The following is a 27,211-nucleotide window of genomic DNA, read 5'->3' as shown; positions in this document are numbered from 1 at the left end:
TGGAGGGAAACAGGGGGATGTGGATCCCTGTGGGACACTGTGGGAATGATGAGGTCAAGGTCATTCATGGGATCAACAGTAGATTGTGCTTGAACTGAAGGCAGACACTTACTTGACTGAACCACCCAGGTGTCCCAACTACTAAAGTTATTTTATACCATGCTTCTCAAGCTATCTTCAGTGAAAGGCTTTTCTTCTCTTTCTTTCTTTCTTTTTTTTTTTTTTAAACTTCCAATTTCCAATGGAGTTATGTGATGGTTAATTTTTTGGGGTGTGTTAACTTGGCTGGGCCATGGTGCCCAGATCAAACATCGTGCCCAGATCAAACATGGTGCCCAGGTCAAACATTATTCTGGATATTCCTGTGAAGGTGTTTTTTGGGATGACATTAACATGAAAATCAGCAGACTTTGAGTAAAGCAGATTACCTCTATAACATGGGTGGGCCTCACCCAAGTAAGTGAAGGTCTTACCAGAATAAAGACAAAACTTCCATGAGCAAGGAGAAATTCTTAGACTGCCTTTGGACTACAACTCTTCCCTGAAATAGATCTCTCTCTATACATATATACACACATACACACAACACACACAAACTCGTACGCCTCTTGGTTCTATTTCTCTGGGGAATGCTAACTAATGTAGATCGATACTTTAAAAATGCAATAAAAAAATTTCTAAGAAAATGATCATATGCTTAAATATTGTGAAAATGTTAAATTGTTATAAAAGTTTCTAAATACCTGCTTTCAGTTTCCATATTTAGTTTATCTGATTGACAATTGTTTTTAGAAGACAGATCTAAGAAGACTTAGATCTGATCTCATAAAAATGTAAATGCGTACATACATGCATACATATTTACACACATGCATTTCCTTATTTTTCATTTTGAGCTAATTCTAAATTTGTCGAAATGTTGCAAAATGAATGCAGAGATTTCCTATCTATTCCCTCACCCAAGTTCCCCAATTTTTAACATCTTTATAAACATAGTACATTCTTCAAAATGAGGATACTGACGTTGGTACAAAACTATTAACAAAACTACAGAGCTGATTCAAATTTCACCATGTATATTTTAAATGGTGAAGTCACAACTCTAGAATGTGTGACTTTAGTAGCTACTGGGCCAGAAAATATTTCCAGAATGGGTTGAGATCATTGCTTTCTCATGTTGGGAGTTGAGCCAGCTGAGGACTAAGAAGTCTGACAGTAATTGTAGATTATTCTGCAGAAGAATATAGAGACCACAGACCTTAATTAAAAACATCTCACACATTTTGACTGAGTGAATGCCACAGCTCCGAAGCGTGTCTATCATTACTACCAGAAATAACAAATTCTTTTGTTTCTAGAAAGATTAGTCACTTAATGACAGGATGTATAGAACAGAATGCAATGACAGAATGCATTGAGCTTGGATGAGAATCTGAAATGTCATGCATTTTTGGCCAAGCCATCCCTCTTCATCTCTTCTGTGAAGTCTTTTATGACCTTCCATGGTTAGAACCATTGTAAAGGCTTTGGGGGGGTCCGTACCATAATGACTACAGATTTCTGTCATGGCGCCCGTAATACTTAATTGCTGTAATTTGTGTAGGTGCCCGCTGGACTGTGAGCATCTCACCAGCAGGGCTGTTTCTTATTCACCCTGGTGTCTCGGTACCTGGCATCACTGGTACTGCTCACTGGAGGAATGGATGGGTCAATGAACTGAACCCACAATAAATTTACATCAACGTTTTTCTTCCTCTCTCATCGTGTTGGAGAAAAGAGCCCATAACTTGAACTCACTCTGGTGAATAAGACAATGCCATGGTATATTCAAAAGGAAAAGCTTTCCAGGGCCTTGTGTTTGAGAAACAGATAGGCTTTGAATGCCAGGTGTGACTTAAACGCTGAATAAAGAATATCACTTTTACAAATAGCACAAGTGTGTGGGTGCTGACTCACTCTAATCAGTAGATGCATTGTACTCCTCAGGTAATTTTATCCACGTTAGTGAAATCTGCTTTCCACCCAGACTGATGAGTTATTATTAGTCACCTCTATCATTCAGCATTTCTACAGTATGTGTTTTCAAAGTGTTATGTTCCTCATCCTTAATGAACAACACAGAATACCGGTAATGAAAGGACGTTGAATCTAGTCTCCCGTGTAGCTGATCTTCAATAAATTTGTGTTGACTGATTCATCACTGAATTCAGTTGGGGACCAGCCTGTGCTGACCTGTGGGAAGAAAGTCTCCTTGATCTTCGGTGGAGGAGTGTGGGGGAGGCCAGGGCAGGGGGACAAAGGTTGGAGAGACAAGGAAGTAGCAATTCGTCTCCCGCCTTCTGAATCTCTGACACACTTCAGCAATCCTCAGGGCGCTCGGGAGGGCGGATATGGAAGCCTTGTGTTTACTTGCCCTGTGCAGTGTAGGTCCTCTGGGTTTGGAGCTGTTGATTTCTTAGGAGCAAATTGTTTAGGGACTGCTTTTATGAGTCGAGGGATCAATTTTCGGCATTCTACTTAGGCTTTTGCTATATCACCTGACTATGAAGCTGGGAAAAAACACACCAAGAAAAATTGATAGAAAGCCAGAACATCAAAGCTGAATAATGAGATATTCTCACAGGAGGTATTGCATTATGATAGTGGGCAAGTGACAAGGAAACTTAATCCTAAGTGTCCTTAGTGGCAAAAACATACGGAATATACAGCTGAGAAATGGAGCAGGGAGGAGATTCACCTCCTATTTCTTAGAAACCTCACCTCCTCCTGGAAGCCCTTCTCAGGGGTCTGCTCCATTTCTGTCTTCCGAGAGAAGAGAAGGGCTTTGGCAATGGGCATTGGGGTTGAGGTTGTTGGCTTAAAAAAGAATAATGTATTAGGTCCCTGGTAAGTAGGCAGAAAATCCTCCCTGCCTTTTTTTTTTTTTTTTTTTTCCTCAGCCCATGACATTTGTGTCTTTCTGTTTTATTGGGCAATGACCACAAATATTTGTCTGGAACACAACTTGGAAAAAAGGAAAGTTGAGAAGATAAAAATACAAAGCTTTCCCAGCAGTCGGTCGGCTGGGAGAGGTATGGAAATGCCTAGGGAAATGCAATGCCATCCACTCAGACACCTACCTCATCCAGGGCCTGGCGGGCCCCATTAGCCTGGGGTCATATGTGAAGGCCACCAGGGAGATCAGAGGAACCAGCCTGGAGCTTGCAGCTAAGCAGATTTCTCTCATCTCGGGTAGAAGCTCAGATCCACATGTTGTAGAGTATTGTAGGGATTAAATTTATCTGAGAAGGCCAAGGACGCAGAGCCTGGCACCCAGCAGATGCTCAAGATTTCCTTCCCAAGTGTGTTTCCTTCCCTGTCGCAACTTTGCAAGACCTGGGGGTGGGACATCGTCTCAGATGATGGCTTCATGCCATGAAAATATTCTGCACTTTAGAAACACTGGGAGGCGGGGGGGGGAGGGGCACAACAAAAAACCTCTGTCCTGCCTCTCTCAAATAAATAAAATCTTTAAAAGCAAAACAAAACAAAAACACTGGAAAGTTGAATGCAGGCAGACTCCAAATTCTTCTACTCTGGTTGCGATGAGCTACAGTAGGGTCGGAGCTCAGTTCCCTTATTTGTCAAACACTGTGGTTTCGGGAAATAATTTTGGGCCTTGAGTGAGGACACATACCTGGTGTCATTTCCTCAGAAAATGACTGGTCGGGATTTCAACTCAGGAGAGATTGCTGAGAACGCTCACCCCTAGGGGCTGCTACTGTTTCAATTTTGGGTGAGGACCCAGTCTCTGAGATGGATGAGATAGGATTTCTCTGGTCGTCTCTCACTAACTTCTCATAAATACTTTGCTTGGAATCCTAAACCAGGGAGTGACATGGAGCTTTGATACCAGGGGCTTCACCCTTGGCCAGCACACTCATACCATTGACAGAATTCCTGTCGTTTGTAACCACTTGGCCACCAGGCACTTCTCCCTGCCTCATCTCCCTGACCCAAAGGCAAGTCCCCTGGCCATCTATCCTTTTCAATCCCTTATCCCCTCATATATTTTCATTTTCAATCTCTTCTTGTCAACTGGATTCTTCTTGTCAGCTTGAAAGCATACTTAAGCCTCCCTTTGGGAGTGGGGTAGGTTGAGTGGAGACAACACTATCTCAACCTTATGTTCTCCTCAGACTATTGCATTTTCTTTTCCTCTTTGCAGAGACTTAAAGAAAGAATTCTGTAGTTACGGACTCTGTTTACTCACTTCTCATTCAATCCTCAGGTCACTCTCAGGTTGGCTCCTGCCCCATCAACCCAACCAAACAGTTTGTTTGTGCTGGCTTGTGCTAAGGTCATTCACCTTCCCTGACCTCTCAGAAGCAGTCTGCACTGTTGACCACCCCCCTACCCTTGAAACAGTCTTTTGCTGGCTTCCCTGACACAAGATCTTTTTCATTTCTTCTATCTTCTCTGACAGCCCATTTACTATCTCTTTTGCAGCTTTATCTATTCCTCCCAGGTCAAAAAATATTAAAATACCCAAGTTTCAATCCTAGACATGTTTTTTTTCTTATTCCATATTTTATTCATGCCAGAATGTTTCCCCAGCCTAGACTTCTCCCCTGAGCTCTGGATTCACATGTCCAACTTCCTACTTAACATCTCCATTTGGCAATCTCCCAGGCATCCAAAATGTAACTCATCCAAAACCAAAAGCTTGAACTTTCCTTCCAATCCTGTCAGTGGCTCCTGTTTCACTGAATGGTAAAGCAAGCCAGAACTTAGAGTCACCAAGACCCTTCCCTCTGCCTTAGCCTTCACATTTAATTTTGCCTTCTAAACCTCTCGTGAGCCCATACTCTTCTCCCTACTTCCATTCCCATTATTCTGGTCCAAACTGCCATCATCTCTTATCTGGATTACTGTGAACACCTCCTTATGTGTCTGTCTGCAGCCAGTTTGATCTTCACCTCCTACAATATATGCAGAGGGATTTCTTCGTCTGAACTTCATGTCCTGCTGTCACCCCACCTAAAAATGTTTACTTGAATAGTTTCCCATTATTTAGGGATACAGTATTCCTTAACATGACCCCAAGGCTTGCACCCATCCAGCTTTATTTCGAACCATGCTCTGCCAGGCTTTTTGCCCTCCAGCCACTCTGGCCTTCTCTCAGTTGCTTTTCCTCAGTGTGCTGCCTCTCACTAATTACTCTTTGCCCAGAGCGCCCTCCTCCTTCTTTGCCCTGTAACTTCCATCCATTCTTCAAATCTCAGCTCAGTCACGGCTTCCTCGGGGCTATCTTCCCTGACCTCTATGACTAGGGCAAATTTCTACCATGTGGCCCTGGGTATTCCTCCTTCATACACTGATCACAGCTTTAATTTTTTTTTTTTTTAATTGATGTGACTATTTGGTTGAAATACATTTCTTGCTGAGTGGAGACTCCATCAAGGTAAGGACTGTGTCTGGTTTTCTGTGTATGGAGCCAGCAGAGTGCCTGGTAAATTCATTTGTTGAATGAATGAATGAATGAATGAATGAATACAGACATTTGTCTTCTCTAATTTCTTTGGCTCTCTCTTCTTCTGGCTGTTTCATCCATGTCCTATCCTTTGTTGAGTCATTAAGGCTTTAGTTCATGGAGTTGGTCTATACATCCAGGGCAGCTGGACCTACTTCCGATTATTGGTAATGAAACCTATGAGATTCTGTATAGCCCTTGAGCACATCCTCCTTTGTTGTATCTTTAGCTCTCCTAGAATGATTTTGTTATTATTAGGATTCTGCTCACTTCAGGCTTAGGCAATGAGAGTACCACCCGAGGAAAGGTGTTCTGCTACCTAGAACAATCAGGTCATGAAGTTGGAGGCAATATTACTAATCATGTAGTGTAATTTCTTAAGCAAAGCAGAAATCCTTTCCATATGACTCATGACAGTGGCTAATGCTTATCGAGCACAGGTCAGTTACTGCCATTTATATGGACGAATGCATTTAGTCCTTAACAACCGTATGGGAAAGTACGATTTAAATACTGTCACCATCATGCATCTTATATAAATGGAGAGAGAGCAGAATGCTTAGCTCCAGTCATTTGAGTGGTAAATGGCACAGTCGAGATTTAAATCCATGCAGTTTGGCAGAGTCAGAGTTTTTAACCATTGTGCTATGCTGTGCTGCTTTTTTTTTTTAAGTTTTTTTTTTTTTTTTTTAAGATTTTATTCATTTATTTGACAGACAGAGATCACAAGTAGGGATAGAGGCAGGCAGAGAGAGACGAGGAAGTAGGCTCCCTGCTGAGCAGAGAGCCGGATGCAGGGCTCCATCCCAGGACCCTGAGATCATGACCTGAGCCGAAGGCAGAGGCTTTAACCCACTGAGCCACCCAGGTGCCCCACTATGCTACTTTTGTAATTAGCCGACATTTACTCTGATGTTTTCGGGGTTAGGCACTCACTCCACTGTAAGCTGGATACTTGGCCTAAAGTTGTCTTCTGTAACGTCAAGTCATTTTTCCTAGTTTTAGCGTCTGAAACTATACAGAATGGTCTGCTCCAACTTCCATAGACAGCCATTTAAATATTTTCAAATACTAAGAGTAGTTCTTTCTGTTCATAAAAATAACAGATGTTCACTGTAGAAAATTTGGAAAATTCCAGTAGTATAAAGAAAATAAGAATCCTTGATAACCAAGGAGAAAATAAATGTTATCTGCCAAGAATCTATCTGCTTTTTGTTGTTATTCTTAATACCCATGATTCATTAAGGGCCCATATAAAACCTGTGGCCAGTTGAAACACCTGGTTCTCCAACACATGTCCTTCTGTGAAGCCAGATCTTGTCTTTCACCTTATATAGAATCCTCCATGTAGATTTTTACATTCATCCCTTATTAACTATATTTTGTTGGTTTTGATTTTTCTTCTGCCTTACTAAAACTCCTTGAATCCAGATTTTGCTATCTAATATGTTAGCCTTCCAGTTTTGTATACTATGTGATTTTGGTGATGAGGCTTTTTAAATCTTTATTCCAGACGTTTATAACATGCAGAGCAGCAGAGAGCCCTGGGATATACCATTAGGGTCCTCCCCACAGGTTCACAAGGGTCTATTCATCAACCACTGAGTATAGTTGCTCAAGAAAATTCAAATCCACATAATTGCATTTTCATTGAACGCACACTTTTTTTTTTTTCCACTATGTCTCTGACAATTTCATGACTTAATCGAATACATTTCTGAAATTCAGTTTCATCTATAGCACTCCTCAGCTTTACTGATACAGGAAGTAGCTCCAAAAGAAAAAGATGTTATTTATCATTTTAATTTTTATTTATTTATTTTTTTTAGTGAACTCAGGCTGACTCTGAGTGATCACTTCTTAATTTCTAAGGGCTCACCAATCAGCATCTAAATTCTCCATTCTAGAACTTGCCTGGAAATCACTGTAAGCCAATCTGTTATTTCGGACTTTTCCCTGCAGAGGAAGCAGCTGTATGTAGACAAACTGGGCCTGGGTAATATTTAATGGGGCTGAAGAAATGATCCTGCGGGTATATATTGCCTTATTCTTTCTAAGGAGACCAGCTTCCTGTCAACACACAGGAAACTGGAAAGCAGTGGTCTAATAATATGGCCACTGATGGGAAGATGGTTGAGATTGCTCGTCCATATTTCTCAATTGAATAACGCTGGTGAAGAATGACTGCTTCTTATTTTATTTATGATTTTGGATCAAGTACAAGGCTACCTGATTTTATGCAGCATATGTGCTGCTTCAGTGTTGCATAGAAATTCTTTTTTTGCAAGTCAGGTTCTACCTAAATTGTACTGCTATGGGAGTTTACTTTTTAAGGCCATCTTGTGGTGAGAGATTTTATAAAGTCAAGAATTCTTCAGTGAACTATCTGTTGGGATTGAAAAACCCAGGGTTGCTTAAAGCATGGCAAAATTACACTGTATATTTATTTACTTATAGAAAAGTAGCTAACATTATTTTTTATGACTGTCGCCCTGAGCAAATAGGATCTGGAAAATCTTGGGAATGTCAGACAGGGAGCTAATGCATAAAACTAGAGCCTCTCCCCTTAGCCACATTTTCTGGGAGCACCTCTCCTGACGGAAGACTGCTTCTTTTGATTTCCCTGATTGATGTTTTTCTCATCTTTCAACTCAATGTCTCAATCAATAATGCAAAGAGAATTCTATTGACTCATCTTCTCTGCGTCCTCTTGGCTCAATAGTGAGACTTTAGTCGTACCTCTGTGTTCATCACTCACTTGGCTTGGAATTATTTGGAGGCCAGAACTTTAACTTGGTCACCTCTGTATCTCCATAAAACTAGCCATTGCCTCCTGGAAATGGGTGTTCACCACACAGTCACTGATTTGATGGTGACACCCAAACTTATGGAACCCCACAGCAGGTGATACAATGGGGTGCACCCCATTGCCATCCAGGGGACCATGATGGCTTGAACTGGTTTCCTGCTTCCTATGAGTCCCCTCCCCTGAACTCCTACAACATTCTGGGACTCTGAGGCTCATTGGCTTTTAACTGAGACTTCCTCCTTCTGCTCTTGTGTGTGAGTGTGGGTACGTGTATATGTATTATTTATATACACGAATAGTCTGTCTAGATTCTAGTGTTCAGGTCAGATACTCTGCCTTAACCCTAATCCCCACCCTTAACCATAATCCTAACCCCTAACTTTAATCCTGACTTGGATCCTAATCTGAAATCTGAAATCCTGGAGTCTAGCAAAGATCCCCACTCAAAGTCAGTTTTTAGCAAATTTTTTTTATTATGAATGTTACTATAATCTTGACCAGAAACCAAAACAACCACACCTTTTCTACGTCGTATTTCTCAATGGGAATTACGGTTTAGAATGAGCATTACCTGGCAGTGAGAGAGCCAGAGGATTCAAATACGTTCAGTATGGATTTCAGGAGTTATTATGTAACTTAGTATCTTATGACAATTAGTCAACATGGAGGAGTAGAGCTAACCTTATCAATTCATTGGAGTCGCTGATTGATTAAGAGCACATCATTTGCCAATACGGTGTATTTATTGTCAAATGTGTGCTTTTTCTAGTTTTTATCCTCTCCTCACTGATTTCATAGGATCCTTTTACAGACAACTTAAAGCCGAATAAGGGAAATGAAACAATTAGTTTAACCAGGACCACTAAGACCCCAGCTTCACTTTCAGGAGGGGTGCAACATTTGTGGGGCCCAGGGCAAAATGAAAATGTGGTGAATTTTAGTAATTTCAAGATGGTGAGAGTAGAGCCTTAAAGCACAGGCACGCCTATGAAGGCAGCCCTTACTTCTTTCCAGATGGGGAAACCAAGCTCTAGAAGGCACAGCAAGACGCAGCCAGGCCACAGCTGATGAGTGCTGGTCACGTGGCTGGAACTCCCTCTCTGGACATTTGGTGACGGCTCTCTCTGCTGGGCTTCTCCCGCTACCCAGCATGACCACGATGTGGCAGCTGACGGATATCACCGGGGCTGTGAATGGCAAGTTCTCCTTTTGCTTCTTTTCTTTAGTTGTCTGACCCTTATCCTGATTTCTTTCTTACCTCCATACCTCAGCTTTTTTGCATACAGTTATTCTCTTTGTCAGCACGACCTCTTCCACTGGTTTTCTTAAAAACTCTGGGGAGAAGGTTTGCAAGGTGAGGGCGGAGTGAAAGCTAAGAAGGGGACATTTTGCAGACTGGATTGCTCTCCCTGGCGCCGTACCAGAAAGGATGTGTTTCTTCTCACTGAGTTCTCCTCCCTTCCCGAATCCCAACATAGATGAAATTCTAAGGGCAAGCCTAAATGTCGTTGCTAAAGCAGCCTCAGGAGAGGCTCCTGAGGGGGCTGGATGCTAGTAAAGAGAGGTTGAAAAATCCCGTTTGGAGAATTTTTCAAAAGATCATTACTTCCATCCCTAGGAAACCAGTTCCCAACCTCCTGCCCTACTTTACTTCATTCCCACCTTGAATGAAACATGGCTGTGATTTGCCAGAATTCCATGGACTCGAGAATTTGATAAAGAATTCTATTTCCTTCTTTCTCTCCAGAGGGACTTCAGCCACCGTCTGTGGTTAACGGAATTCAGACCTCTTTATTGTGCCAAATTTCCCCAAGCTCTAGGCATCACATTAACTTAAGAATGCAACCAAGCCAGTCTTTTGGAGAAGGAGGCATGGCTGCCCTGAGATCCAGCCTTGCATCGAGTCCACCGGCCAGTTTTTTGAGTTTATTCGTGAAATTCAGGCAAGCCTGAAGAAACCCTTGATTCACCGAAAACAAGAAGAGCCAGGTTTTTTTGTTTTTGTTTTTGTTTAAGGGAGAGAGGGGAGGGGGATTTCACATTATCCTTACAGAACAGATAAAGAAACAGGTTTAGGGGCACCTGGATGGTTCAGTCCCTTGAGTGGAGGACTCTTAATTTTGGCTGAGGTCATGATCTTGGGGTTGTGAGATTTAGCTCAGCGTGGAGTCTGCTTGTCCCTCACTCTCTGCTCCTCCCCCTGCCCGTGTGAGTGCTCTCGTGCTCTCTCTCTAAAATAAATAAATTAAATCTTAAAAACAAAAACATCCCAAAACAACAGGTTTGAAGAAGCTTAAAAGAATCTAATTAAAATTATTTATATAATCGCATGTTTTCCCTCCAAAACTTTTAGAAGGGACTCAAAGCCCAAGTCCAAGCCATACATTTGATACTGGCTCTACAAAGTCCACAGGCAATGTCCTTGAGTCTTCTTTGCAAACATTGAGCAGTACCCTCGGGAAATACCCAGAAAAATGGAAGACACAGTGGGGTACTTAAGGAACTTCTCCAGGGTGCCTGGGTGGTTCATCTGGTTAAGCGTCTGGTCTGTGGGGATATTGATCCCAGAGTCCTGGGAATGAGCCCTGCATGGGGCTCCAGGCTCAGTGGGGAGCCTGCTTCTCCCTCTGCCTCTGCCCCGCCCCTGCTCCTGCACACGCATGTGCACTTTCTCTCGCAAATAAATAAAAAATAAAATCTTAAAAAAAAAAAAAGAACTTCTCCAGAAGCAGGTAGATAAAATAAAGACACACAGGCAGGCAGAGGAACACTTTAATAATGACATAAAACAAGCTGAAAAGGGCCAAATGTGAAATACAGACATGCTTCTTGTAGCAAGAAGTAGAACAAAAGGATCAGTCGGTTAGCCAGGAAGGACTTTCTGTAGGAGGCATCCTTCAAAGCAGAGTAGTGAAGGTGGTCTGGGGCAAGGGATATGCCGAGGAAAAAGGAGGGAGGGCAGTCCCTCTGGGAATCGAGATGGTGATTTGCATTATCTAGTCAAACCTGCTTTTTCCCTTATTGTATTTTATACTTCGCTTTTTTATTTTTTTATTTTATTTTTTTGCTATAGTTTAAATGATTCAGACCTCTCTGCCTGCATACATCTGATCTCCAAGGTATCCTAGATTGGTTTTGCAGGTAATTTATTATTACACATAACGTGTCTTAAAAAAAAAAAAAGAAAGAAAAGAGAGCGACTGTATAATGTGAAACCTTAACTGTGGATAAAAATGCCAAGATGTGAACTCCACTGCCTTCTTTTAGTAATTACTCATATCTGGCAAAAAAGCAGATGTCTTAATTTACCCCGAGGACAACTTAAAAACACTATTGCCAGCTAATTTGCTTCCAACCCTGCCCCCCAAATAGTTCTTCTCCCCTTTCTCATTTGAGTACTCATTTTAAAAATTATCAATCTTTTGTGATTCATAGTGTGTAGGCATTTAGTTCAAGTTAATCTGGATAAAGTTAACACTTTCCTCTAAAGGCACATTTACTTTGTTCTCTCTGGGAATGTCATATACAGAGAAGGCCTCTAGATTACTCTTCATTAAGAGGGCAAATTACATATGCATTCCCTGTATATCTTGATCAAAAAACTTTCTCTATCTGTTGACACATGCATCAGCTAAAGTAGGAATTTATATACCCGTTCACGGGATTAGAAGTCATTAAGCTTCACGGATCTGATCCACAAAAGGGGGTGGGGGAGACCTCCTCTTGCTTCATAGAATCTGATTGCTCCCGTTCCCTATCGTCTTTCTAAGAGGATTTAAAAGTTGGTTTCAAACAGCTGTCAGAATGATTCCCCCCCTTTCTTAAGGCACTCATTAGAAAATAAAACCAGATATAATTAACAAACAAACAAACCTATCTGCCTGCTGTTCTGACTTGTTATAATAAGTGTTATTTCTACTTACAAACAGTTTCCTGTCAGCATCCTGCTGTTTCTTTAATAAGACTTCTGCACTGGAGAAGAAAAAAGCTCTGCATTAAAATTAAGCATTGACTTGTCGTCACTTCTCTTCCTGCTCATCTCCGTTCAGATTCAATTTGCTTTGAGGTTGAAAGGAATGAAAATGTCAAAATCATCACTAAGAGAGAAGAGGAATCTCTCTGTTCCTAGGGTTGGCTGAAGGATGGGGTTGCCATAAGACTCATGATAGACACCCCATTTCCTCACTCTGGGACTCTATGGCCCCTATGGCTTCCGGAAGGAAAACCCTATCAGGTTCTTGGAGTGGTTTCGCAGCTGGAGGATGATGTTCCAGCATCCTTGAGCAAGTTCCAGAAGCCCATGTGAGTGGACGTATCCAGAGGGGACTTTGACCCTGAAGCTGGCCTGTGGGTTTGGTGAGGACAGGAGGCTGAGTGGAAATTAACTGGAAAGTGGTTGAGGTGGCCAGTACAGCAGCAGAGATAATGCTGTGTGATCAAAATGACCAAACCCCAAAAGGATTATGGATTTTCCAAATGAATATTTTTATATTAATTAGAATATATTATTATTAGAATATATAATGAATTTTATAATTTTATAATGAATTTTATATTTAATTGGAATCAATATTTTTAATTCTAGAGAACTGCAGACATATCCAAAGAAGGTAAGGTAGAGTAATGAATTATATATACCCATCACCCATTTTCAACATTTATTCATGCTTGTTTAACTGATATCCCCACCAACTCTCTCTTCCTGTATTATTTTTGAAGCAAATCCAAGACATTATATTATCTCATCTATAAATATTTTGTCTCTCCGAAAATAAAGACTCCTTTTAAAAAATATGTATATGTAACCATAATACCATTAGCATACCTAAAAGTAATTAACAGTTTCTTCATATAATCAAATATCCAGTGCTTAAATTTCTAGTTGTCTCATGAACGGATTTTTTAAATAGTTTGGTCCAGATTCAAATAAATCTTGTTTGGAATGTTTATTACATTTCTCTTTCTCTCCTTTTTAAAATAAATTGTTTATTTTGGAATAATTGCAGATTTACAGAAAAGTTGCAAACAGAGTACAGAGAGTTTCCATGTAGCCTTCACCCAGTTTCTCACATAATTACAGCGGATTTGTCAAAACTAAGAGAATAACGTTGGTCCATTACCGCTAACTAACCTACAGGCTTTATTCAGATTTCCCTAGTTATCCTCCTAAGGCCCTTTCCTGTTGCAGGATCGAATCCAGGACACCACAATGCATTTAGTCATTACGAGTCCTTAGACTCCTCCAATACGTGACAGCTTCTGGGCCTTGTTTTTCATGACTTTGATATTGATCAGGTAGTTTGTAGTAATTCCCTCAGCTGGGATTTATTTGATGGTTTTTCATTATCTAGACTGAAGTTATGGGTTTGGGGAAAGGATACTACAGAGGTAAAGTGTCCTTCTCATGGACGTTATATACCAATATGACTTCAGGTCTCTTTTTGGGGTGCCTGGCTGGCTCTGTTGGTTAAGCGTCCAACTCTTGGTTTTGGCTCAGTTCATGACCACAGAGTCGTGATATTGAGCCCCATGTCAGGCTCCCCACTCAGCAGGGAGTCTGCTTGAGATTCTCTCTCCCTCTGCCTCTTCCCTCCCCTGCCTCTCTCAAATAAATAAGCAAATATCTTTAAAAAAATAGGACTTCAAGTCTCTTTTTAAATCTCTTTTATTCATCTTTCTCTGTCTTTTTTCCTCTGCAAATTAGTTGCTGAGAATCTGTAGGTTTTTGGTTTTGTAGTTGCTGCTGTTTGTTTATTGTTTGGTTTTGTTTACATACAGAGGCCATGGCCACGTTTTAGGCTGAGTAATGGAGGCCTCTGTTCTAAGTCCGGGCTGCTTCCCAACCAAACAGTTGTCATCTCAGCAATTCCTGTGCATTTCCATCCCTAGCATCACTAGGCAGGGTTAAAGAAAAGGCTGCCTGCACAGCAGCCTTTAATTTTAGGTGGATGTTGGAGAGAAGGTCTGAGAAAAAAAGAAGTCCAGGAAATACATTTAAAAAAAATTCCTTGAAAACAGATTCCTGTGTCATTGAAAGGTTTAGATAAAGACACAAGTGTGCGGGCACACACACACACACACACTATGAAGACGTAGACAAATATATTATTGGTATTAAAAAGAGAAAAATATACCATATGACGATGCTTAGAATGGACAGCTTTTAGAATACGCTGGGGATGATTAAAATCTGGCTGACATTGGCACTGGCCAACAAGGGTCCTCAAGTTTTCATAAGGCATGACAAGTGAACAAAGACATAATAATTGTCTCCCTCTTGAACACAGAGCTGCCCATTTCACCGCGTGTTTTCACTCATGTTACATAATGTCATTTTGAAGCACTTGTGATTCAAACGGGAGGCACTGCCTTTCCCCAGATAAGGAAGTCCCACAGCCGAGAGAAGCCTTGTGACTTGGTCACAAGGCTAGCTACAGATGGAAATGAGATTAGAAAGCAGGTGTCCTTCTTTGCATGCTATTACCAGGTAGATTCAGGTTAATGTCATCCAGGATCGACCTTTGAGGGCTTTCTGCTTTGGTAACAAACATCTCAGTATGAATCCTTAAAATTAGAATTTAAAATTAGAGCCCCCGGTTTCTCATCGTGAACAGTCCAAATGTTGATTTAGAGCACCAGATTTGTGCTCTAAATCGGGTGTCGTGTTGCTATATTGCTAGATATCTTACTAGTAAGCTTGGGTGGGCCAGGAACACGCCCCATTTTGCCCTGACTCGTGAGGTTCAGGCAGCAGCTCTGATGCGTTCAGTGCACGTTCATGGTCAGGAAGACCAACTGCTTACAATGGTTATGGGAGGTGCTCCTAGGTTCAGGGCCCAGTGCAGGGTCACGCCTGGAGCCCACTTAGCCTGGCTTCCTGGGAACAGAAGGATCCTTCTGAATCCAACCCTTGGTGATCTCCAGTGGGCTCCCATCACAAATATGGGAGGAAAAATTGTAAAGTATAGAAGGCAAGGGAGTGGTGAGGTAGATGAGTGCTTTACCCATGCCCTCCCAGGGAAGAGAAGCCAGCACTTCAATATATCTTAACATCTCAGATACAATTTCTGCCTCTGGTAATAATGAGGCTGACACCAATGTGCTAAGGGAATGGGGCCCCCATGTTAATAAAGGGGTGACCATAATGGGGGTCCCTTGAGTACACCCCTTGTTTCACAAGTAGGGTTCTTTTCTTTTCTTTTCTTCTTCTTTTTTTTTTTTTTTAATCTTGCTTGGTCCATGGGCAGTGCAGTTTAATGATGTGTCCCACTGAGTGTGCCTCAACCATGGTAAGGTATTTCAAGATTCTAGTTGGGCTTCTGGATTCTTGGTCCATTAATATTTTTAATGGTGACAATAAAAGCTGGAGGAACTTCAGTCTCAGCACGGGTTTTGGAGAGGCTGTGTAATAATGAGGCATGCAGAATCCTGGGTGGTAGGGCCTCCAGGCTCTTGCTCTGCTCCTGGCTGGTTCTGTGTCCTTGATCTTGCCACTTAACCTCCCTTTCTGCATTCCAGCGGAATAAGCAGATAAAACTCTCCTTGACCTAATAGGTAAGTCTTCAAAAACAGCTGATTGGGAGCACCAAAGGTGGGGGAAGCTTGAAAAAAAGAAAAAAGGGGAAAAAATTACATTTTGGAAACAAATCACTTAATAACAAGCAGAGACAGAATGCCTGCACATTGGAGTTTTCTAGTAAGAGTGAAGATTTATTTGGCATTTTGAATTTGTTTTCTCAGTGAGCAGAGGCTATTTGGGGGAGTTGAGGGAAAGGAGAAAAGGGAAAGAAATTTAAAATGCCAAGAATAATCTATGTAGAGGTCTCTACCAAAAATTCTACTGATGCACAAGTCCTCCTACTTATAGAAAAAAAGATCTTTCTATTAAGATTATTCACACCAGGTCTGCTTTCCACATTGTCTTACAGTTTGAGCTGCTTCTCCCACCCCATCCCCCCAGCAATTGTTGAAAGCTCAAAAAGAAAACCATTTAGACTGTTGGCCCTCTGGGGCCTTAGAACCATGGATGACCTAATTTTTCCCATAAGTTCTATTACCGAGCCTGGGTGTTTCAGCTTTTTGACCTTCCAAACACTGGCTTATCTTGGGGACCTTATGAAACACTGTGCCTAAGAATAACCTGGTGGTTTAAAAACAAATAGACTAAGTCCCATGTAAGCCTCCCATGAAGGGCATTTCTAATTCCCCCTTGGAAGCTTGATCTTGGATCAGAGTCTGTAGTCGTATTTCGGGGTCACTTGCTGAGTTTAGTTTTTCCTCTGCCACCTTGTGTCAGAATCTTGCTTCCTCTGACCTTTCTCCCAGTTCCAGAGGACATGGGTCATGGCAAAATGTGGACACTGTGGGGAATCTGGCTAGAGAATGTTGATCTCCCATTGGTTCCAGGCACTGAAGGGTCTTGGCTGGATGAAGAGAATTCCGTTAACCTCACAAGAACCAGAGGCACCACAATTGCTCTTTGCTTTCACAGAGGAAGCCCAGATCTTGCTGGGCTCAGCGGTTAATATATCTGCACTGTCTTAACAACAGCCCCCTCTCAGTGTTTCTTGTTCTACTGCTCTTGAGGACACCGTCTCTGACCAGCCCTTGTCCCATTGGAGGTGGAGAGGGCAATGTGAGCATTGGAGAATCTTTGTCATAACTCTGCCACCAGACAAAGCCTGTGTTGGGCCCAGCGAAGACTTTAATTCTTTGTTCCTAGTCTTTGACAGTATTTTTTCTGCTTACTGAGAGGGCACCTTGCGTTGGTGGTTCAGCTTTCTAGCAGATTCAATGGTGACATCTTATTCCCATCTTGAACCAGTCTGAGCCATTACCTCTTGGTTGTACACTTACTAAGAAGGTGGCATGGAGTGAGAGGAGTACTGGATGAGGAGTCAGGAGACGGGGTTTAGGAAATACCCTTCAAGTTCTGAGGGTATTATTTTTCTTGTTTATAAGTTGAGGAGATTAGACTAATATGATCTCTAAAGGTCTATGCCATAATAAATAGAAAATTTCTGTGGTAAAAAAAGCTAACACCTGTAGCGTTCTGGGAGTATGCTATATACCCACGTTTCTATGTGTAAATATATACGTCTTGAGAAATAAGACATTGATAAAAGAAACTTCTTTCTTCTGCCATTCTTACCACTATTTTTAAAAAGATTTTATTTAGGGACACCTGGGGGGCTCAGTTGGTTAAGCAAATGCCTTTGGCCTAGGTCATGATCCTGGAGTCTCAGGATCGAGTCCTGCTTTGGTCTCCCTGCTCCATGGGGAGTCTGCTCTCCCTCTGACTTTCTCTCCTCTCATGCTTTCTCATTCTCTCTCTCTCAGATAAATAAATAAAATCTTTTTTTTAAAATCTTTTTTTTTAAATTTATTTATTAAGATTTTATTTATTTATTTGACAGAGAGAAATTACAAGTACACTGAGAGGCAGGCAGAGAGAGAGAGAGAAGGAAGCAGGCTCCCTGCTGAGCAGAGAGCCCGATGCGGGACTCGATCCCAGGACCCTGAGATCATGACCTGAGCCGAAGGCAGCAGCTTAACCCACTGAGCCACCCAGGCGCCCCTTTTTAAATCTTTTTAAAAGAGATTTTATTTATTTATCTGAGAGAGAGAGAGAGCGAGCGCGTGTGCATGTGTGTGCGTGTGCACAAGTGGGGGACGGGCAGAGGGAGGAGAAGCAGACTCTTCGCTGAGCAGGGAGTCTGATGAGGGCTTGATCTATGGGGCGCTGAGATCATGACCTGAGCTGTAGGCAGACACTTAACCGACTGAGCCACCCAGGTACCCCACCTCTATATTTTTTAAAAGATTTTATCTATTTGAGAGAAAAAGAGAGTGAGCATAAGTGGGGGGAGGGGCGGAGGGAGAAGCAGACTCCCCGCTGAGCGGGAAGCCTGATGCTGAGCTCCATGTGGGACTCAATCTTGGGATCCTGGGATCATGACCTGAGCTGAAGGCAGATCCTTAACCGACTGAACCCCCAGGCACCCCGTTGTTACCTCTATTAAAGCACGGAAATCAGTTATTGTTCACAGAGTTTTGCCTATTTAGTATAATATAAGGAAGGAAAACTCTTCCTGTATAGGCCTGCTGGGTTTAGGTTTCTCAAGCCCACCAGTGGCTATTTTGTCCCTTCTAAGAGACATCAGCGCTGAAAACCAAGTCCTCCAACCATGGTGATTGTAAGAGGTCAGCTATTATTAAACATTAGTGGTAATTTACCAAAATCCTTTCTTTCTGAAAATAAGTCAGGCAGAACTGTTATTTATTTATGAGTTTAAGATAGAAGAAGAGATGAAAGTACTGCTCTAAACCAGACGGAGTGTGGGCAGATGCTGGCCAAGATTCCTTTCTATCCGCAGCCCTTTGCCGGCTACGCACCCAGCCTCTGGGGCAAAGGCAGGCAATTGTGCTAAATCATGCAAAATGCAGTGGCAGTTTGGTGAGGCACGCAAAATGAATTGAAAGCAGAAAACTACTTATTTGTCAGTAGCAATCCATCCCAGACACAAAGCCTGCAATGATAAAGAATAAGGATTAATTCTTAGGACATACTCTCCTGCTTCAAAAAAACTTTTTGCAAGAAGCATAACACATATTTCAGTTTTTTACAATTTTCTAATTAGTATTAACTCATTAGCACAGCATGAGTGAGTTGGGAATTTTCAGCCCAACAAAAATGCAGTTGCAGGAGGATCTTTATAAGCCTCCTATAATCTCCCCCAAATGTCCAAGATTACCCTTTTCTTCACTTTGATTAGAAAACCATGTTGCAAATCAGAACAGGGATAGAAAATTGACTTTGTCTCTCTTCCTCATTTTGTCACCTGGAACAAGTCAGTTAATCTGTTTGGATCTAGGTTTTGGTAGCATCACTATTACATGTTCACATCTGTAAAAAATGTCCGCACTACGTCCTTAGGTGGGAAAAGCAGCTATAAATGATTTATTTATGCATTAGGCAGCTTTGCTACAGAAACGATGGCGCCCGAATCTCAGCGGCTTAAAATAATAATTTATTCCTCTTTCATATATATGTTAATGACTACAGTAAGCTGCATTTCAGCTCCTGTCTCTTCTTATTCTGGGACCCAGAACAAGACTGGGTCTGACTTATTTTGAATCTCCTACTCGTGGCAGAGGGAAAGAGAAAGTTCACAGAGATGCACAATGACCCTAAAACTTCTGCTTGGTTGGGGGTGCATTTTATATCCACTCACAGGCCATTGGCCAAGGCAAGAAAACGTTGGGCATGATGAGGAGGTAGGGATAGTTAGCTTGGAAGTCATTTGGCAGCCATCTGATTGCCTATAGGAATCATTTCTCCTACAGTAAAGGGGAATAAATAGGAACAATAATACAATATAGAACCATATATTTATCTGTAAACATGGATGTGCATAGAAAAAATCTGAAACGTTATTCATTAAAATATTCTTAGGCCAGAATTGAAAATATATGTTCACACAAGATCTTGTACATTCCGTGTCCATAGCAGCATTATTCATAATATCCCAAAGTGGAAACAATCCAAATATTCATCAAAAATGACAAATGGGGTGAAAAAATGTAGTATATCCAGACAGTGGAAGGCTGTTCAGGCATGAAAAAGAGTGAAATATGGATACATGCTACAACGTGGGTGAACCTTGAAAACGTTATGTTAAGTAAAAGGCTCTAGTCATTAAAGACCGCGTGTTGTATGATTCCATTAAAAAGAGATGTCTAGAGTGTAGAGAAATCCATAGACAGAAAGTAGGTTAGTGGTTGCAGGGACTGGGGGGGGGACAGAGGATGGGAAGTTACTGCTGATAGGTAGTCGGGTTTCTTTGGCATAATGAGAAAGTTCTAGAACTAGGTAACACTGACGATTGCACAACCTTGTGAATATACTAAAAACCTCTTAATAGTTCATTTTAAGAGGCTGAATATTATAGTGTGTGAACTATATCTCCGTTTAAGAAGATTCACAGAAATCGTTAGATGGTGAGATCATAAAGAATTTTCACTTCATTGAAATGTATTCATTCCTATATGGCCCGAATTTTTTATAATGTGAAAATATTATTTTTATATTCAGAGAAAAAGAATGAAGATATTCTAATTGAGGAAAACACAAAAATAGTTACATAAAATAAAGTTCTCTTGCATGCAATTCATGTTTCCTAATCTCAAGTACTTGCAAGTTTAAAATTTGAACCATCCTTGAGTTAAGCACTTAAATTCATTGCCTTTCTCTATAATTAACCTGGAGAGGTGTGATAACAATGATGGAAATATCTAAAATCAGGAAAAAGTGAAAATTGGATTAATAAGGGTTATTTGTGGTCAATGCCAATCTACCTCATAGAGACAAATGGTTTTCTAAAGGGTCAAAGTGGGTCAAGAACACAGTGATCTCCATATTCTTGCTTCTCTGCTGGAGAGGAAAAAAAAAAAATCAAAACCACAGCTTCATCTTTTGGCCCTACCAAATCTGGAAAAATTACACGTTTAATGAAGACTTTGGCCAATGATCCTATTTTACTCTTGAGTAGACATGAGAATGAATACCTTAGACAGGAGAAAAATTTTATTTTCACGACAGAGATCTGGTGGTGAGGGGTCTCCAGAGAACTGAAGTGGGGACTCAGCTCAGAATGTCAAAGTAGACATCCAAGTGTGGGATGTCTGCCAGTAGGTGAATCTGAAAGAATGAGCCATGTCCAGTGCCCAGAGATTGAGGTCAAGTTGAAGGCTGCAGAGGGGATTCAAGCATCTTGCCAACCCCCAACAGGAAATCCTTCCCAGGCCCCAGAAAATGCCATTGACCCCATCTGCATCCTTGGCTGCCTGGAGAATCAGTGGCTAAGGTCCCTCCTGGAGTCTGTCTTTCTCGGTATTAAAGGAAGTCAGTGAACAATCATCAAAAAGCCACAAGAAGTCCAACAGCTCAGCAGGCATGAAATATATCCTCTTGAACAGGCAAGGCCTCTGCCCACAAGAGATTTATAGTACAATACGGCAGACGAGAGAGGCCAACATGTAATCAGCAGAAAACTAGTATTCTGACGAGTTGTACTTATGTGTAGTGTGTAAGGACCTATTTCTAGAAAGCCCATGGCTTCGGTTCTTTACAAATAGCACACCGCAAACGTAATTTGCACAAACATTGTTGTTAGTCACAGCTTCGATCTGAAAGGTCAAAGGCAACTGACAAAACAAAACAAAATGAAACCCACAAACCCTGTGATTTAACAGAATTTTGTTAAATGTTCTTTGGCCAGGAGCAATCATAAATGATGCGGTGATGTAGCCTATTACTCATGATTTATAATATGAAAAAGGAAAGGGCAAAGAAGTTGTTTGCCCTTAAAACTCTGGCCAGAAAATACAAGGTCTTGCTATGCCCTTCCTAAAGCAATTTCCTGAAGAACAAAACCAAAGCTGCAAACAACGCTGCAGCTCAGGCCATTCTTACCGGCATTACCAATAATATTATGCTAATTCTGATCTGCAACGCAGATTACATTAGCAAGGTATAACAAGAAGCAATCAATGTTTGTAAAGTATGTTTTCTCCTTAGCCCTGCGTGACACTGTGCCCCTGAGTTTGCCTAAAGCTCTGGGTCTAACGTTACAGATGGCAGCTAGAGACTTAATACCTGGCCTGATTGTCAAAGCTCTGCTAATAAGACCTGACACTAGTCTGCACAGAACCTGTATCTTCTATTGTGTCCAAGGTACCAGTCTTTGGATTTTGATACTAACCTGGGAAAGGGTATCTATCATCCACAGCTGGGAGAGGACATGCTGATTTTATTCAAGCACCTCAAACTGTGCACAGCATATAGTAGGTTCTCAATAAATACGTATTTTTAAATGATGAATAAATGAATGAAATACTACTAGGGCACATTATATTAGAGGTCTCCAGAAGACAGAACCAATAGAATGTGTACACGTGTTGGGTATATATATATATATATAAAATATATATACATAAAATATCTAAATATATATATTTATATTTAGATATATACAATATATTTATATAAACATAAAATGTATATATGAAATATATATACATATGTTGGGCATATATGTATATACACACATGTATTGGGCATATATATAATATCTAAATATATTTATTTTATATTTATATAATATCTAAATATATTTATATATTATATATTATATATTATATAAATACATTTATATATTATATATGAATATATAATTATAATATTTATAATATATAAATATTTATATTTATGAATATATAATGCATGAATATATAGTGTCTATTTAAATACATTTTGATATAGTATATACACACAGACACACATACCTATGTATACAAACACACGCAGCATATATATACACGTATATATACATACCTCTAAAGAATTGGCTTACCCAACTGTGAAGGCTGAGAGAAGTCCAGACCGGGAGAGCTGAGGTAGAGTTCCAATCCCAGGCTGAAGGCCTTGAGAAGCAGGAGAGCTGACAGTGTAAGTTCCATTCCAAATCTGAGTCTGAAAGCAGAAGATCGATGCCTCAGCCCAAAGATGGTCAGGCAGAGAGAGAAAATTTGTTCTTACTCAGGATTTTATTCTATTTAGGCCGTCAGTGGACTGGATGAGGCCCACCCACACGGAAGAAGGCCATCTGCTTTACCTCAGTCTACCCCTTCACATGTTAATCTCATCTGGAAACATTCTCATAGAAACACTAAAAAATAATTAAACACATCTTTGGGCCCCCTGTGCATCAGCTGACACCTAAAATTAACCATCACACCCATATTCCCCAAAAGCCCTGCCCACACTACCCCCGTAGTGGGAAAGGTTGTGTGAATCAATCACCCTTCTCCTGACTGCGTTTGTAATGAATGACATGCATCTGTGAGGCTTACAGTAAGCCTGCGTGCCTTATGGCCACAGATCAGAATTTCCTGGGCATGAAGCTATTTGGCACAAAAGGAGTGACTTGGTGATTCTGATAACATTCAGCGTCTGCTGGATTCTCTTGATCAGTTGCTACTCTGCTCCCTTCCTCATCAGCCACCCTTTAATACACGGATAATCAGAACAATATCAGAGTGTGGGACGCTGGGACTCACACAGAGGACAGACAAGGGCTGGCGTCTAAGCAGGCAGGCTACATCAGAGAGGCAGGGTGACCAGAAGGCCAGGTTAACAGGCAGCATCTCACCTAAGAGTTTTCAATTAGATTCACCTGAGAAGCTTTAGAAACTCCCAGTGCCTGAGCCTCTCTCCTAACCAATTAAATTAGAATCTCTTGGGAGGTGGGAAATGTTGGAGACAAAGCACAAGTTTTCTTTTCTTTTCTTTTTCTTTCTTTTTTTTTTTAAGATTTATTTATTTGACAGACAGAGATCACAAGTAAGCAGAGGGGCAGGCAGAGAGAGAGGGGAGGAAACATGCTCCCCGCTGAGCAGAGAGCCTGACTTGGGACTCGATCCCAAGACCCTGGGATCATGATCTGAGCTGAAGGCAGAGGCTTTAACCCACCGAGCCATCCTTTTTTTTTTTTTTTTTTTTTTAAAGATTCTATTTATTCATTTGAGAGAGAGAGAGAGAGGGCATGAGAGCAGGAGGGGGGGGGGGGAGAAGCAGCCCTGTCGTAGGGCTCAATCCCAAGACCTGGAGGTCGTTACCTGAACCGAAAGCAGACACTTAACCATCTGAGCCACCCAGGCACCCCCAAAGCACAAGTATTCTTAAATGTTTTTCACATGATTCTAAAGTGAAGCCTGGATTGAGAAACTCTGTTCTGGGCTGTCTAATCACATCATTATTAGAATGAACTGTGATGGATTCTACTTGTGAATACCTCTTCAGTGGAGAAGAAAGATTCTCAAGCACGTCTGCACGTTGGAATCACCCGGGGAGCTTTAAAACCCACTTATGCTTGGGTTCTGCCATCACAGGTCGTATTTGAATGGGTATGGGGTATACCCTAGGCTTTGGGATTTTAAAAAGATTCCTCGGAAATGCATAATCTCTAGCCCCACTCCAGATCTACAGGATCAGAATTTGTATCAAAAATAATATAATTATGGTAAAGTATAAATAACATAAAATTTACCATCTTAACCTTTTCTAAAAAAAGATTTATTTATTTGAGAGAGAGTGAGTGGGGGTGCACAGAGGGAGATGGAGAGAGAATTCCAAGTAGACCCCACTGAGTATGGCACCAGACTCAGGGCTCTATCTCACAACCCTGAGATCATGACTTAAGGTGAAATCAAGAGTCAGATGTTCAATCAACCAAGACACCCAGGCACCCCCAATCTTACCATTTTTTAAAAGTTAATTAATTATTTTAATTAACATATAATGTATTATTAGCCCCAGGGGTACAGGTCTGTGAATCGTCAGGCTTACATACTTCACAGCACTCACCATAGTACATACCCGCCCCAATGTCCATAACCCAACCAGCCTCTCCCTATCCCCTCCCCCCAGTAACCCTCAGTTTGTTTTGTGAGATTAAGAGTCTCTTAATGGTTTGTCTCCCTCCCGATCCCATCTTGTTTCATTTTTTCCTTCCTACCCCCTAAAACCCCCCCCTTTGCCTCTCAAATTTCTCTTATCAGAGAGATCATGTAATAATTGTCTTTCTCTGATTGACTTATTTTGCTCAGCACAATACCCTCTAGTTACATCCATGTTGTTGCAAATGGCAAGATTTCATTACTTTTGATGGCTGCATAGTATTCGTGTGTGTGTGTGTGTGTGTGTGTGTGTGTGTGTACCAGATCCTCTTTATCCATTCATCTGTTGATGAACATCTAGGTTCTTTCCACAGTCTGGCTATTGTGGATGTTGCGGCTATAAACATTTGGGTGCATGTGCCCCTTCAGATCACTACATTTGTATCTTTAGGGTAAATACCCAGTAGTGCGATTGCTGGGTTGTAGGATAGCTCTATTTTCAACTTTTTGAGGAACCTCCATGCTGTTTTCCAGAGTGGCTGCACCAACTTGCATTCCCACCAACAGTGTAGGAGGATTCCCCTTTCTCTCCATCCTTGCCAGCATCTGTCATTTCCTGACTTGTTAATTTTAGCCATTCTGACTGGTGTGAGGTGGTATCTCAATGTGGTTTTGATTTGTGTTTCCCTCATGCTGAGTGATGTGGAGCACTTTTTCATGTGTCTGTTGGCCATATGGATGTCTTCCTTGCAAAAATGTCTGTTCATGTCTTCTGCCCATTTCTTGATAGGATTATTTGTTCTTTGGGTGTTGAGTTTGATAAGTTCTTTATAGATTTTGGATACTAGCTCTTTATCTGGTATGTCGTTTGCAAATATCTTCTCCCATTCTTCATTTGTCTTTGGTTTTGTTGACTGTTTCCTTTGCTGTGTGAAAGCTTTTTATCTTGATGAAGTTGCAGTAGTTCATTTTTCCCCTTGCTTCCCTTGTCTTTGGTGATATTTCTAGGAAGAAGTTGCTGCAGCTGAGGTGGAAGGTTGCTGACTGTGTTCTCAAGGATTTTGATGGATTCCTTTCTCACATTGAGGTCTTTCATCCATTTTGATTCTGCTTTTGTGTGTGGTATAAGGAAATGGTCCAGTTTCATTCTTCTGCATGTGGCTCTACAATTTTCCCAACACCGTTTGTTGAAGAGACTTTTTTCCATCAGACATTCTTTCCTGCTTTGTCAAAGATTAGTGGACAATAGAGTTGCGGGTCTATTTCTGGGCTCTCTATTCTGTTCCATTGATCTATGTGTCTGTTTCTGTGCCGATACCATACTGGATTATTTGTTCCATTTCTTTGAAAAATAACTGATGGTATTGCATTAAGTGTGTAGATTGCTTTAGGTGGCATAGACATTTTCACAATATTTGTTCTTCCAATCCATGAGCATGGAATGTTTTTCCATTTCTTTGTGTCTTCCTCAATTTCTTTCATAAGTATTTTATAGTTTTCTGAGTACAGATTCTTTGCCTCTTTGGTTAGGTTTATTCCTAGGTATCTTATGGTTTTGGGTGCAGCTGTAAATGGGATCAACTCCTTAATTTCTCTTTCCTCTGTCTTGTTGTTGGTGTATAGAAATGCAACTGATTTCTGTGCATTGATTTTATATCTTGACAATTTACTAAATTCCTGTATGAGTTCTAAAAGTTTTGGACTGGAGTCTTTTGGGTTTTCCACATAAAGTATCATATCATCTTCAAAGAGTGATAGTTTGACTTCTTCTTTTCTGATTTGGATGCCTTTAATTTCTTTTTGTTGTCTGATTGCTAAGGTTAGGGCTTCTAGTACTATGTTGAATAGCAGTGGTGATAATGGACATCCCTGCTGTGTTCCTGACCTTAGCATAAAAGTTTTCAGTTTTTCTCCATTGAGAATGATATTCACTGTGGGTTTTCATAGATGGTTTTGATGATATTGAGGTATGTACCCTCTATCCCTACACTTTGAAGAGTTTTGATCAAGAAAGGATGTTGTACTTTGTCAAATGCTTTTTCAGCATCTGTTGAGAGTATCATATGGTTCTTGTTCTTTCTTTTATTAATGTATTTTATCATATTGATTGATTTGCAGATGTTGAACCATACTTGCAGCCCAGGAATAAATCTTACTTGGTTGGGGTGAATAATCATTTTAATGTACTGTTGGATCCTATTGGCTAGTATTTTGGTGAGAATTTTTACATCTGTGTTCACCAAGGAAATTGGTCTGTAATTCTATTTTTTGGTAGGGTCTTTTTTTTTTTTTTAAGATTTTATTTATTTATTTGACAGACAGAGATCACAAGTAGGCAGAGAGGCAGGTGGAGAGAGAGGAGGAAGCAGACTCCCTGCAGAGCAGAGAGCCCGATGCGGGGCTTGACCCCAGGACCCTGGGATCATGACCTG

The sequence above is a fragment of the Mustela putorius genome, unplaced genomic scaffold (genome assembly GCF_011764305.1).
Source record: "Mustela putorius furo isolate JIRA1106 unplaced genomic scaffold, ASM1176430v1.1 tig00000281_pilon_pilon_pilon, whole genome shotgun sequence".
Taxonomy (NCBI): domain Eukaryota; kingdom Metazoa; phylum Chordata; class Mammalia; order Carnivora; family Mustelidae; genus Mustela; species Mustela putorius.
The sequence above is the reverse complement of the archived record's forward strand: the minus strand, read 5'-3'. Positions refer to the sequence as shown.